The following is a 13016-nucleotide window of genomic DNA, read 5'->3' as shown; positions in this document are numbered from 1 at the left end:
CATGTTAATAGTTGAAGGCTTGGTGTTTTGACTGCTTCTGTTTTGTGCTCTTGCTACTTTTGCTTCTGCAAAAGGTACTAATACTTCCCTTGGAGTTGAGTAATTGGCCCTGAAGGCTTTGTGTGGATTTTACCTTGAGGAATATTCCCCGGACTCCGATTGTACCTTGGGAGTGAGTTTTGCGAGCAAACTGCTGTCGGTTTCTGCTTCAGGGCTTCGCTCCTGGTATGTGCCCTTTCAGCTTTGCACTCCGGCGGGATCAACCAATCAATGACGACCATAAAGTAACTCTGCTGCTTGGCGATTGGCCACGGCTGAATTCCATGACTCAGCGTGTCTCTAAATAAGATGTTATGATTGAGCTGCTGCCAGCCACCGCCTGGAGTTCACTAGGTTGGACTTTGGCTGCTTTTTAATGGGTCATGGAGACCCCCCTCGGGGGATTTCCGCGTCGTTTTTTTTTTTCCTTTTGTATTGTTGATCGTTAAGTGTGTAATGATATCAGATTATTTTCGATTGGGTGAGTCCACGTTTAAGCAGAGTATGCTCAAGAGACAGACGCTTGTATTCAAGAATATTGTTAATAATGGTGATAATAAATAAACACATAAATTAATAAATCATTTGAATTTTTAGCTCAAATCTATCTCGGTTTTTGTTCATACATTGACGATTTTGATTTTGTTTCAATTGTGCTGGCTTTAATGAAGCTAACAGTGTATGTTAGCTTAATTAAGCTAACCGTGTATGTTAATGCACTTTACTTTTACATTGAATTCAATTGGGAGTGTCGGTAATAAGCTTGAAACAAGAATCTTTTTCAAGACCTGTTTGCCATCTGCCAGACTGCACAGCGAAGGCTCAGGGAGTGCAGAATATTACGTCGGGCCGATCAAGCGGTATTGGCGTCACCATGGACACCGCTTGCGATATCGACGCATCCCTAATTTTCAATATCAGCCCCTGCCACCGCTTTCAGCAGGACTCGCAATCCGTGCTGCCAGCATGTCCGAAGCCAATAGCTTTGTTTTGATGACTCACAATAAATCCATGCAAAAACAAAACCCCAAAACAATCGAATCACTGTTCTCGGGCATCTGTTTTGGACAAAAAATACGTTTTTGTCCATTTTCCCACGTCCCTGATCTCATCTTGTCGTTTTTTAGGCCTTATCCGCAGCCTTGTTAAGTTCAACGATGCTTTTCCGAACGTCAGCCAAAACAGTTTTGAAAATCCCGATTGAGATTGTGCGTACTCTCCAGCAATCTCGTTTTTGCTTGCTTCGTCATCGGTTGTGTCACTTTAACTACCTCGAGGTAATTAAAGCCGGCCGCCTTAGTCACACACCGGCGAACATCTTACAAGAAAGGAGAAAATGAGCCGCAGATAGCAACTCCCACAGGCCCGGAGGTACCTCAGCCGACCCGCGTTTTCACTTTCCTCCATTTACTTTTTCCCTTTTGTTTCTCACGTCTCCTGCTATTTTAATTCGGCCATTTTGAGGACGCAAGAAGGGCGCCGCCTTGTCACCCAAGGTTTGACTCAGATGCCACTTCAGGGGGTTCCGACCACAGCGTTGGCCTTTGGCGTGTCCACGCCAACACGTGTCTTTCGCGCAAATGCTGTCATTTGCTTTCCGGAACTTTGCTTTGATGCTGGCATTTGAACTTCGTCGTTATTTTTCTCGTATTTACTGCTTGGTCGAAACCGGTCTAAAGTGACTCAATTAATCCAAGTCGCCTTCTGTCAAAATTGTATCTGGCCTCCGAGTGGTGTGAAGATATATTCGATATGACCCGGTCCAAATCCTTGGCCCGGGCCGGCAAAGGTTTACGCAGGCCCCGGGATGATGACTAAGCACCTTTCATGCTTCGGATGGCTGAGCCGGCCGGCCGGCCGGCCTTTATCGATCGCAGCGCCACAGCCTGTTAGCCAGCCACCACTTAGCTAATGATGTCCATTCCATGCTATTTCCTCGTGGCTTGGGGGAGGGCAGCCATAAAAATAGCGAATCCACCCAAAAAAACCCTCTGGGTGTTGTTTTATTTGAATGTAGCACTCTATTTACTTCCCGTCTCCTTCCCACTCGGCGCTGGCACTCGTCTTTGCGGTGCTGGCGGGTCCATCTGCACGAAAGAAGGACAGACGTCAGTTTCCGACAGGCTGCCAGGTTCTAAGTCCTGACCTTGTCTCGGTTGTTGGACAAACAGCATATGAATGGCCCGTTTGAAATGAGATTTTGATATCTAGACACGAGCAGATATCATGAGGCTGATTTTTGTTTTCATTTTTTTCCCCCCACTGTGTCTCAATGCCATCATTTCCCAGGATGCACCAGGGGGCCCAAAGTCCCTAGTTCTTGTGTCAGAGTTCATTTCCTGCTGCGGGGCTGTTGAGGATCCACCATTTTGTTACATTCCTGTTGCTCAGAAAGTGTGCCTTCTATCTTCAAGGATCTCGAGCTTTGAAGGCCTATCGGTGAATAAACAGAGCATCGGCTTTATGAATAAATCAAGTGGAAGATCAACGCAAAACAAAAAGCCGGCATGTTTTTGTGAGCTGTGTTTTTTTTTTTTTCTTCTAATCAAAGTGTTACGTGTCCCAAGATTCAATCCCTAATTCCATTGCTGTGCTGACTTGCATGTATGTCAGAAGTTGTAGAGATAAAAGTAACACGGGTGAAGAATGTAAACAAAGTTGTTTTTGACAAGAGCGGTGTTATTCACGGTAGTCGAAGAAGGGAGAATGCTTTTTCTTTTTTTTTTTTTTTTTGTCCAATAAGGGAAAAGGTCATTGAGAATGCAGTTTGTCAGGTCAGGACGAGCTAGGCCAGTTGTGGCTTCCATCCATTTGTGTGTGTGTGTTCAAACACTATGTTGTGTGACTTTCGAGGCGTCTTTTAAAATATCATTTTAATTATGAAAAAGCCTCGTAGCTATCGTGATTGCCAACATTGGAAGGAAGAGCGCCACAACGATGAGTCACGTTAGCAGTCATTGCTGGCTTTATTTGTATCACACAATAAGACGTTATTAAATCCACTCTATGACTAGCGGTTACTCATTTAGCGGCAGCAGCGAGCCAGAATGAACAAAAGCATAAGGTTTGATTTTATTTTTTATTTTTATGTGTCGCCGAGCCATGATGACTGTTAAATAAGACGTTGCAAATTGATATTGCGCATATGTGCAAATCCTTTTCTGGCATTTCACACTGCATATTTTGACGTCGTTTTTTTAAGGGCTCGTCCGTCCAATCGGATCAGCATTTGATAATTATGCGGGGGAAAAAAAAATCAATTGTTTTGCTCGATGTTTCAAATTGAAAGTCAAGTCAAAAAGTCAAAGACAGCTTTATTGTCAATCCCTTCATATGTCAAGACACATAAAGAAACCGAAATTCCGTTTCCTCCATCCCAAACTTGCCGATTCCATTTTGTCTCAATTGATTCTAGACAAGTTTGGCACATTTACGATCCTCAAAATGGCCGATTAACTCCATCCTTGTGAGCTTGCCCTGTACTTGTAGCAATCAGCATTTCTAAGTTTTCACTCAAGCGTGTGCCAGGATGACACAAAGTACTCGCAGGAGTACGAGACTCCTGATTAACGTGTCAAAGACGACGGCGTCTTGGAACGAGTACAGAGAGTCCATACCAAAGTCCATTTCCAAAACAGAGATTTTTTCGCTGAGGTGTGACATAAACAGGCGGAGGGGATTGCGTCACGCTGCCGCGATGGCAAAGAATTTCTTGTTTGTGTGCCGTTGGGTCCAACGAAGCGACTCAGCGAGTTGAACCTGCCCTTGAACGGCAGCTCTAGTTTATAAACCGACCCGACATGAACGCTGCGTGTCGCTACAGAGACTCCCGTTGTTCTTTTTTTTTTCCTTCAGAACTATGCAAATATGTCCTCTGGTTGTCCCCACTCAGTGTTTGGCCATAACAAATCCAATTCTGGGAAATTGCGTAACACTGAGTGTTCACGTGCGTTTTTTTTTGTTCACGAAGCCCGGATCGTTTACCCGCCCCCGCCTGGTTCCCTAGGGTTCGGACTTGACAGGAGACATGGATGGATGATGTCAGTCCTCTCCTCATGGGATCCCCCCCTAAGGGTGCTTTGAGGTCGGGCACCAGCTCCAAAGTGAGCACAGGAAGTGGTGATGGCAAAGTCCGCGGGGGACGGAACAACTCGCTGCTCTTCCATTTTGGTTTTTTTTCATAAGTCACTGCTAAAACCCGAGACAGGATGTGGACATTCAAAAACAGTTCATGGCCTGTGTGTGATGTGTATGCAGCACAGAGTTGAAAAAGAAAAAAAAAAAAAACATCTGTCCAGAGGCTATGTTTTTATTATGTTTTATTATTAGCAAAATTGCATACAAGTCATCATCGCAGATTTTCCACAAAGCATTTTTGGAGAGATAGTTAAAGGGTCTCATGATCCAGGTCACACAGTACTTACATTTGAGTCATTGTTCCATTGAGTGTGTTTTTATTTATTTATTTCATTCAGTGACGGTTATAGACGTCAAAGATATTGACTGGGTTGGCAGGGAATGCGTTAAGGATCTCAACACACATACTGCTGACATGGCTTTTACCGAGGAGGTACTCGATAGATCAGGCAGGTCAGGTGGTATCGGGGCTTAGGCTACGGAACATTTTTGGAGTAACGATACTTGCATCAGTGCATCCAGCAGGTTGTTTACAATTCTTTGCCGTTCAAAAATCCCATTTTTAGATTTTGTTCAAATGAAGGCAAGACAGCTTTGTTGCTAAAGCACATTTCATGTGCGACACATTTACGAGCAGAGCGTTTATTAGTATTTCATTCATTTATTCAAAAAATCCATTTACAGTTGAACTTTATACTTTAAGAAAAAAAAATCAACTCACCTGTTTCCACTTTGAACCTTTTTTGTGTTTTTCAATTACCCTCAGTGGTGCTGGATTTTGCACACTATTGATTTGAGCTTGACCTTTAGAAGCCAGGGCTGTCTTTTATGTATATAAAAGAATTGGTCACATAAATAAAAGAGTAATGGAATTAGAAAGAGTGGCTCCGCGAAGGCGAAAAAAAAAATCATATTTTGCTTTCCTCCGTTCAACAGATGTCGAGGAAATCCACCAGCAGCCCTTCTCGCTCTTCTCTGTCATTCTTTCATCCTCTCACCCGTTCCCGGCTGCTGATTGGCTGAAGAGAAAGATGCGATTTTGCCATCTAATCTGCCAGCCAGCAGATCGCCACTGATGGGCCCGTGCAGAATGGCTTTAGTAAATTACTGTTCCAAATCCCTTCTATCAGATAGCGCCTCCTTTCCAGCGGCTACGTCCATCACGCTTTGACGTTATCTCTCCATCGCCACCTCGTACGCCCGTTCTCTTCTTCTCCCTCGCCACTTTGCCCTTTCCTTTGCGTTTGTCGTTTGGCCGCCTTTCATCATTTAAACACCTCCACTTGCGCCGAGCGGAGGAGGACTTGGACGATTTGGATCAGAGGCTGTTTACCGCGTGTGACCGGTTCCTCAGACGCCGTGATGCGTTGGCGCTTGTTAACAAGATGGAGCCGTCCTAAGGAGGGCGGCCATCTTGCCCAATCTGTAGCGACTACACATTTTGTTTTGTCCACCGCACGATTGGTGGAATTTTTCCTCTTTGTGTTTCCAGAACCATCTCTTCATAAATAGGTCCGTTTAATGCAACAAAACACTCACGGTTAGCCGAGACACCTTTTGTCTGATAAATACCAGTCGGTGATCCCCGCCGAGTCCCTTCCCCCCTGAAGGCAGCAACCAGATGTTAGAACATGTTTGTGAGGTTGTTGTCCAGTTTTTGTGGCTTGAGGGACGTGGAAGAACATGCAGCTGCAGCAGAGAGCTGACAAGCTGTAAGAACCAATACCTTGATGTTTAACCGCCATTTGTCTTGGAAGGTTTTGCTCCCATAGGAAATAATGGAAGTCAATGTCAGGGTTGTTAATTCTACAAAAACTAAACCACTTTTAGTGTTAACATGTGAAATAATAATAAAAGATAAATGATTATTGCTTTTATTTATAGGCAACTTTTTGGGTACTCAAGTACACCATACTAAAAACAACCATAAAAGAATTATGATATGAGCAACAGAGGAGAGTACGGAATAATTGTTTTGTGTTATTTCAGAAGACCACCCCAAACCTGCTCGAAAAAAAAAGCTTTCCATGCTAGCTGTTAGAATGCTAACATTACACATATGCTACGCTAGGCTAGACATATGCACTCCAAATCCTTTCCCCTGCAATATGGAACCCAGCTGTCTCATTTAGCAGACATTTAAGATGTCTGCTCGTTAAAAAAAAGCCGAGCCGGTTGTTTACGTGCCTGCTATTGCTAACACGATGACGCTGTTAATGTGGCGGTGGGCCTTCATTTTGGCAAAGCCAAAGCTTCTTCATCAAGTCTGTCTCTCTTGATACCCAGGCAACCAAAGGCGCTATCACGGCGGCCGCTCGCTATATTCCGCCCACACCGATGTCGCAGCCGCTAATCTCCCGCGGCATTAAAGGCCATGCGCTGAATTTATGTCGGCCCGCCACAGGAAGAAAAGGGGAAGTGAAGAACGGTTTGAGGAGGTTGACAGATAAGGCTCTTGTGCTTTCTGTGCGCTGCTTTTTAAGCCGTGTTAAGCTGCTTAATTAGACATAATCTACAGGCCCCAGACTGAAGCGGAACTAATGAAGTTAAAAGACTCAAATCCCAAATCCTGCCATCGCGCTCGCCGCCGTCCAACTCGCGGCGGCACTTTCCGAATTCACCGTCTTCCGTTCGTACCGATTCGATACGATCTGCAAATTCCTTGTCGCGGCTGGTTTCGACAAATTTCAAGTACTGTTGAATTTTAGAACAGGAACACGGTCCAGACCAACTGATTCAAATACGCTTACGCTTTTTTTGCCTCTTAGCACATTTTGGACTCTCTCACTCGCTGTTGTTGTTCTACGTTGCTAGCATCTTTCGTGGATTCCAAAAAATTTTGTTTGGTGACCTAATTTTCTTCTTTTATCTCACACTGTCATGTGTGTCATGACAAAATATCTACCGCACCAGCCATAAAATGCCCAAAAAGTGAAAAAAAACCCATATATATGTATATAAGTCGCTCCTGAGTACAAGTCGCCCCCCAACCCCCCCCCACCCAAACTATGAAAAAAAAACGCGACTTATAGTCCGAAAATTACGGTACCTTTAAAAAGATAATAGCCAGGATTGGTTCCTAATATGGCAAAGACAGCAATTTTATGGACTTAATTTGCGATACTTGAATTATTTCAAGTTTTTGTAAGATCCTACCATCTCTGAGAGCGTGAAATTGATTGGCTGAGCCAGTTGGGTGGGCGGGGCCAGTGGAAGAGAATTGCGAGGATGAGAGAAACTCTCTTGTGGTGACATCCAATGTTCATAATTGCGGAGGTTATTGATCCACCGCCGCTCGTCTTTGTGTCATCGTCGAAGCAGATGCTACAGCATATCGCCTTTCTCTTAATGGTTCCATGAGTGATTTGGTTGAGAACTGACATGAGGATTTCGGCTGTAAATTCTAAGTGGGATACACTACGGTTCGTATCTTTTGGTAAAACGAGTGATCCACCGAGGTTGCCGTATCCCCGCTTGCCGCCACTCGATATTACCCCAGCTTCTTTGTTGTCTCCTCAACAGCAATTATTTGACCCTCAAATGAGAAGATGGCACTCTGGTTGTAGCTCTGCAGCTGAGCATTGTTATATTTTCCTGCCTAGCGACTGCTAACTTAGCTAACATATATGCTAACGGTATGTTGACAATTGTAGCGTGTTCGTTCTGTTTTTTTTTTCTTTTTATTTTCAGTATTTTTCAGCAGAATTACAAGCTAACAAATTCTTGATAGAACTACAAATTGCCAGACTTTCAAACTTCATTCGACCTTGGTTCTTCATTCCAGTCAGCAAAAGTCAAGGTTCATTAGGATCAAGTCAAGGTAAACACTGGCCTCCCTTAATTTAGTTTACCAGACTCTGAAGGCAATTTGTCTCTGTCCACATTTATTATTCCCATTTCCATTCCAACTTTCCCTCCCGTCCGCCGCCTCTATTTCTTACCTTCTTGCGCGATGATGGCCTGCATTGTGGTCTTGCTTGATTAGCTCTCATATGACGGCTTTGTTTAGTGCAGTCGTTGGAAGGATGAGGATGGAGAGGACACGGCCAAGGAAGAGGTAGAGGATGCTGAAAGGGGGAGATAAAAGCCGAGGGGGGGGGGGCTCGAGAGCAGGTGGGGAGGAGATAAATGAGACGGGGGAGAAGGAGGAGGAGGTGATGGGAGGACGGCGATGTCAACAGGAGAGGATAGAGGAAGAAAAAAAACCAAATGACCTTTCCTCCTGTGCTTGGTGAAGATAACTGTGTAGAAATGCTGAGGTGGACAGAAGAAGTCTTCCATCCAACAAAAGCCTCCAGTGCTTCACTTTCAACGGCAGACTTTTTAGTCCCAGTTGAATTTCACACCGTTTCATTTTTATTCCCCGCAAATTTCGGTTTGGCCTCGGGGAGAAATCGTTATCCGACGCATCGCTGATACGTTAGGTTGTCGTACCTCTGTCTAAAAAAATACAATGCGAGGCAGCAGTTCCTTCACGCCTTATGAGATTGCGTGAAATGCTCTTCAGCTTTTGCAGGAAGCCAGACTGCAAATGGAACGGAGCCAGCCCACCGTGAGCGTTGGCAGTGTTGTCTCGTTATAGCCGAAGGGCTACACGGGGGCACCGAGTGCCATGTGTTGCCGAGGGGGACGCAAATCGAGCCGGAGCGCTCGCGTGAAAAATACGACTCGATAAACCCCTCGTCACCCTTCCTTCCTGTCCGTCGTGCCAATAAGCGATTCGCTTTCCCCCCGTTCCTCCTTCTCCTTACAAATGTGAAGAACACAAACATCCATTCACACAAAAGCGGGAAGCAAAAATAAAGAAGGCCTTATCTCTTCTGGCAGAGACACTTTGTTCACGTGATTGCACGCTGATGAATAATAGATGTGCGTACACACGGACGTACGGACGCTCACGAGTCCCGCTCTTCGAACGGCGATGATGCTGACACGGGGCCCTTGTACAGTGCTGCAGAGGGATGAGGACCCTCCAGGGATATGCTGATGAATGAGAGTGTTGTCACCAGTCAGGTCCAGCTGCCTTAATACCGCACACTCTGCTTTTTTATTTTTTTTATTTTATGTATAGCGTCCAGTAAGACGACTGGAGTTGACAATTGGAGAAAACCCCCAAGCATTGCGTTCAAAAGTTTGGGGTCACAAAATTGTTTGGGTGACCCCAAACTTTTGAACGGTAGTGTATATATTTCTTTAGATAATTATTTATAATTTTATATAGAATATTCTGTGTAAAAAATCTTATAATATATATGTATACTTATATTCATAGATTATATATAATCTTCTACAAATATAAGATATAATTTATAAAATTTAATTCATAATATTTTATTATAATGATATTTACACGACCGTTCAAAAGTTTGGGGTCACCCAAACAATTTTGTGACCCCAAACTTTTGAATGGTAGTGTATATTAATTGGACTGTTTTTACGTCAGTGTGTGCAATAATTTAATTTATAATATAATTTCAAAATAACAGAAGCATTTGTAATCGGGTGACGTGTAGACTTTATTTCAGCCCAGCGGAGCAGCTGTAGGTTTTTATTATGTGATATCGCAAAGCCCACAGCTCAACTGCTCTTTTTTTTTTTTTTTTCCCCTCCTCCTAGTCTTCTCCGCAATATTCCTCTCAATGGGATATTTTGTACAAGACAAAAAGTACATATAAAGAAACACACTTGGAGGTGCAAAAGTTCCGTTTTGCTTTATTGTGTGTCGTACCCAAATATGAACTCTGCTGTTTTCTTTATCAAAAAGCCATTTTAATTGATCTTTGACGTCTATATCCGTCAAATCCGTTAATGTCAAACCCTGTCCCATGTCACTGAGTGAGCCGATGGCAAGGAAATGTTATGCTTGCAAAATTGTTGTCTCGAATAGCCTGAAATAAAATCGACTGCAACTTTATGAATATATCGCCATCAATAAGATTTGGAGTCGTGTGTGTTTCTCCGATCAGCAATCTACCAATCTCCAAATCGTAACATTTGAAGAACATAGAACTCACAATGCTTAATTAACCCTCAGAAGCTCAATTTCAATTGTGAATTTTGCAGACAACTCTCGATGTGTGCTGGAAATAACTCTGTTGTTCATTCTGACAAAGATTTATCCCCCCAATTACGTCGAGGTCCAACACACGCACGCTCGTAACATGGTGTCAGCGCCACGTGTGTCTGTCATGATCCAAATGGAAATCCGACTGGAGGTTAGCATGTCAGCGCCCCGACAAGCGCCACCTCCTGACAGGCCAATTAACGTGGACGTGTACGGATGGGATTTAATACGGCGTGCGGAGGGAACCAGCGGGACGATATTTACCGGTGCGGTCAGGGCTCGATCGACTTAAGATTGCTCTCGCCGTTCCTCAACGCGCCATTTGTTTTCAAATTCGTAGGATTTAATTCGCCGCCTTCGTTATTGTACCGGGGAGTTTGATTTAGCTTCTGTCTAGGATTGTTTCGAGTCGGGCGAGAGCCGCACTCGAAACATCAGAGTGGTTCTTGGGCCGCTAGCCAGGCTCGGTCCGCTGTTTAGCGCCGTGATTAATGCCCGCGTATGTTTAGTTCATTCATTAAAAAACTATAAAACACTTTGGCTAGGTGAACGGATGGATCACGTCGCTGTAATTGTTCCTGCGGAATGCAGTTGCAAAAAAGGGGCTTTAGCTAACGTAAAGGTCGGGGTGGGGATGTTCTTCTATTTGGATGCAGGTGGGTTTCCCAAATAAGCCCGCTCAAGAGAGAGAGAAATGTCTTAAGTGATGGAGAAAGTCAAAACAATAGCGCTGACAAAAAGAATCCCTCGTCACAATATTGACCTCCGCCCGGGTTGCCGCCATTGCGCATATTTCGGCGTGCTCTCGGACTTGTGAAATCTCCTCCCCCCCCCCTTTTTCCCTTCGGGATGAAAGATTAAAAAGGTTTCAAGATGTTATGGGTGTGCTTGGGGAGCGTTAATGGAGGTGACCTCAGCAGCGAAAGGCTTGCTACGTTGGAAAATAACCGGATTGGCGTGACATTTGGTTACCATGGAAACCAACCTAATTGACACGGTCTAGTATGAGGAGGCAAAATAAAATGTGTGTTTCAGTCTACCTTCCCCACTTGTGGATATGAGCGATGGCTAAGTCGCTCTGCTAGCGTAGCATTAGCTAAGCACAAGCGGTAAGCACAGAAACAGTTAGCGTTAGCCTTCTCATTCCTCACCACCTTTACCCTTCAACTCACTTTGCTGTGGGAAAGTCATCTTTGGTTTTATTATTAGTTCTAATTTATCAGAGCACTTCTAAACCGAGCCCGATGAGCAGTCATAGTTGACTTTTACCAGGACGGGTCGATACTGCCCGAGGCCGCCCCGAATGGCGCCCGGTCTTCTCAACAGCTCAACAGTAGAAATAGCTTTACAGTATCTTTCATTTCCCTTGCGGCTGACCCTTGTTCTCCATTTCTCTTTCTCTCATTTAATTGGCCCTAAAACTCAGCAATGCATGCAAATGACTCATGGCGGGAGAAGTGAGGTGTCTTTAAAAGCTGAATTTTTTTTTCAACTTTGCCTGTTGAAGCAGACTGCGGACAGGGTGTGCGTGTGTGTGTTTGTGTGTGTGTGTGAGTGAGTGTGAAGACCATCTGTCCTCCAAGAGTGCGTCTGGGTCCAGCAGCATCTTTCCTAAGAACTCAGATGTGTTAGAACCTGCTTATTTCCAAGGCAACTCAAGAAACGGCTTTAACATCATTTTATGTCTACAGATTTTTTTTTTTTCAAAATGGTAGTGAAATCAATTAAAAATTTTAATATTTGGCTGATTTACCGTAATTTTCGGACTATAAATCGTTTTTTTTTTTCATAGTTTGGGTGAGGGGGGGCGACTTATACTCAGGAGCGATTTATATACATACCTATGTATGTTTTTTTTCACTTTTTTGGGCATTTTATGCCTGGTGCGACTTATACTCCGGTGCGATTTATAGTTCGAAAATTACGGTAGTTTTTAACCAGATGGTTACAATTTACATTTTGTGGATTATGGTTTTGATGCACATGTGAACCAAATTTTGTGAGATTTTATTTTTACATTATAAATTTTATTTTGCCATATAAGGTGAAGGCAAACATTGCTCTCCCTTCCTAACATACATATTGTGAAATAAATACTTTATTCAAGTTACTTCTCGTATATGCCCGTCAACAAGTTCCGTCCAAACTTTTAAAAGGTTGTTCATTATTGTCTCGGAAGCGCCGGAGTCCCATCATTTCCGCTCTCTTGACGTCCACTTGGAGAGAAATGGCCTTCGCATTCAAGTCGACACCGCGCTGTCACTACTTTTAGATGAATGCGCTGTACTGAGAGGATTTAGAAGGCAGCAGTTTGGACTTCCAGCTGTCATCGTCTACCGGCACATTATATTTAGCGCCGCTATCAGCGAGACCTTCTGCTGCAGTTGAAGAGGTTCAACCGCCATTACGCACATTTTCTCTGCCCCTCTTATCCTTAGCCTTCTCCAAAATCGGCTCATCGTTATTCCGAGAACTTTTTCTTTTACATGGCGTAGAACTTTGCTTTCCCCTCAGCCGTGTCTTGCATCCTTGAGTGCATGTTTGTTTACAGTCCTTTTTTTTTTTTTTTTTTGGTGTACCCTCATCCTGCATCCTTCCGCCCTCTGTCCGTCTGTCTGCCACTCTCCTCGGGAGGTCTATCGGTGTCCGATGCTCCATCGGGAAGAGGTGGAAGTGAGCTACAAGTAGAAAAGGGCAGGCGCTAACCCTAACCCTAAACCCTAACCCAACGTACTTTGTGTATGTTTGCTAATGTTAGCTTATGTGCCGCGCGGTG

At 44.1% G+C, this 13016-nt stretch overlaps 1 protein-coding gene across 3 annotated transcripts in view; it reads left to right on the top strand.

The window, feature by feature from the left end:
- arhgap35a (Rho GTPase activating protein 35a) overlaps nt 1-13016 on the top strand; it is a 38248-nt gene that overhangs the window by 3195 nt on the left and 22037 nt on the right. The window contains exon 1 of one of the 3 annotated variants that reach the window (XM_061281927.1): nt 2985-3103. The exons of the other annotated variants lie outside the window; for them this stretch is intronic. The gene's annotated coding sequence lies outside the window, so the exon portion shown is untranslated. Of the gene's footprint in view, nt 1-2984; nt 3104-13016 lie in introns of those variants that run through there. 3 annotated transcript variants of the gene reach the window in all.

The sequence above is a fragment of the Syngnathus typhle genome, linkage group LG6 (genome assembly GCF_033458585.1).
Source record: "Syngnathus typhle isolate RoL2023-S1 ecotype Sweden linkage group LG6, RoL_Styp_1.0, whole genome shotgun sequence".
NCBI lineage: Eukaryota > Metazoa > Chordata > Actinopteri > Syngnathiformes > Syngnathidae > Syngnathus > Syngnathus typhle.
This window is presented reverse-complemented; position numbering and strand designations above follow the sequence as displayed.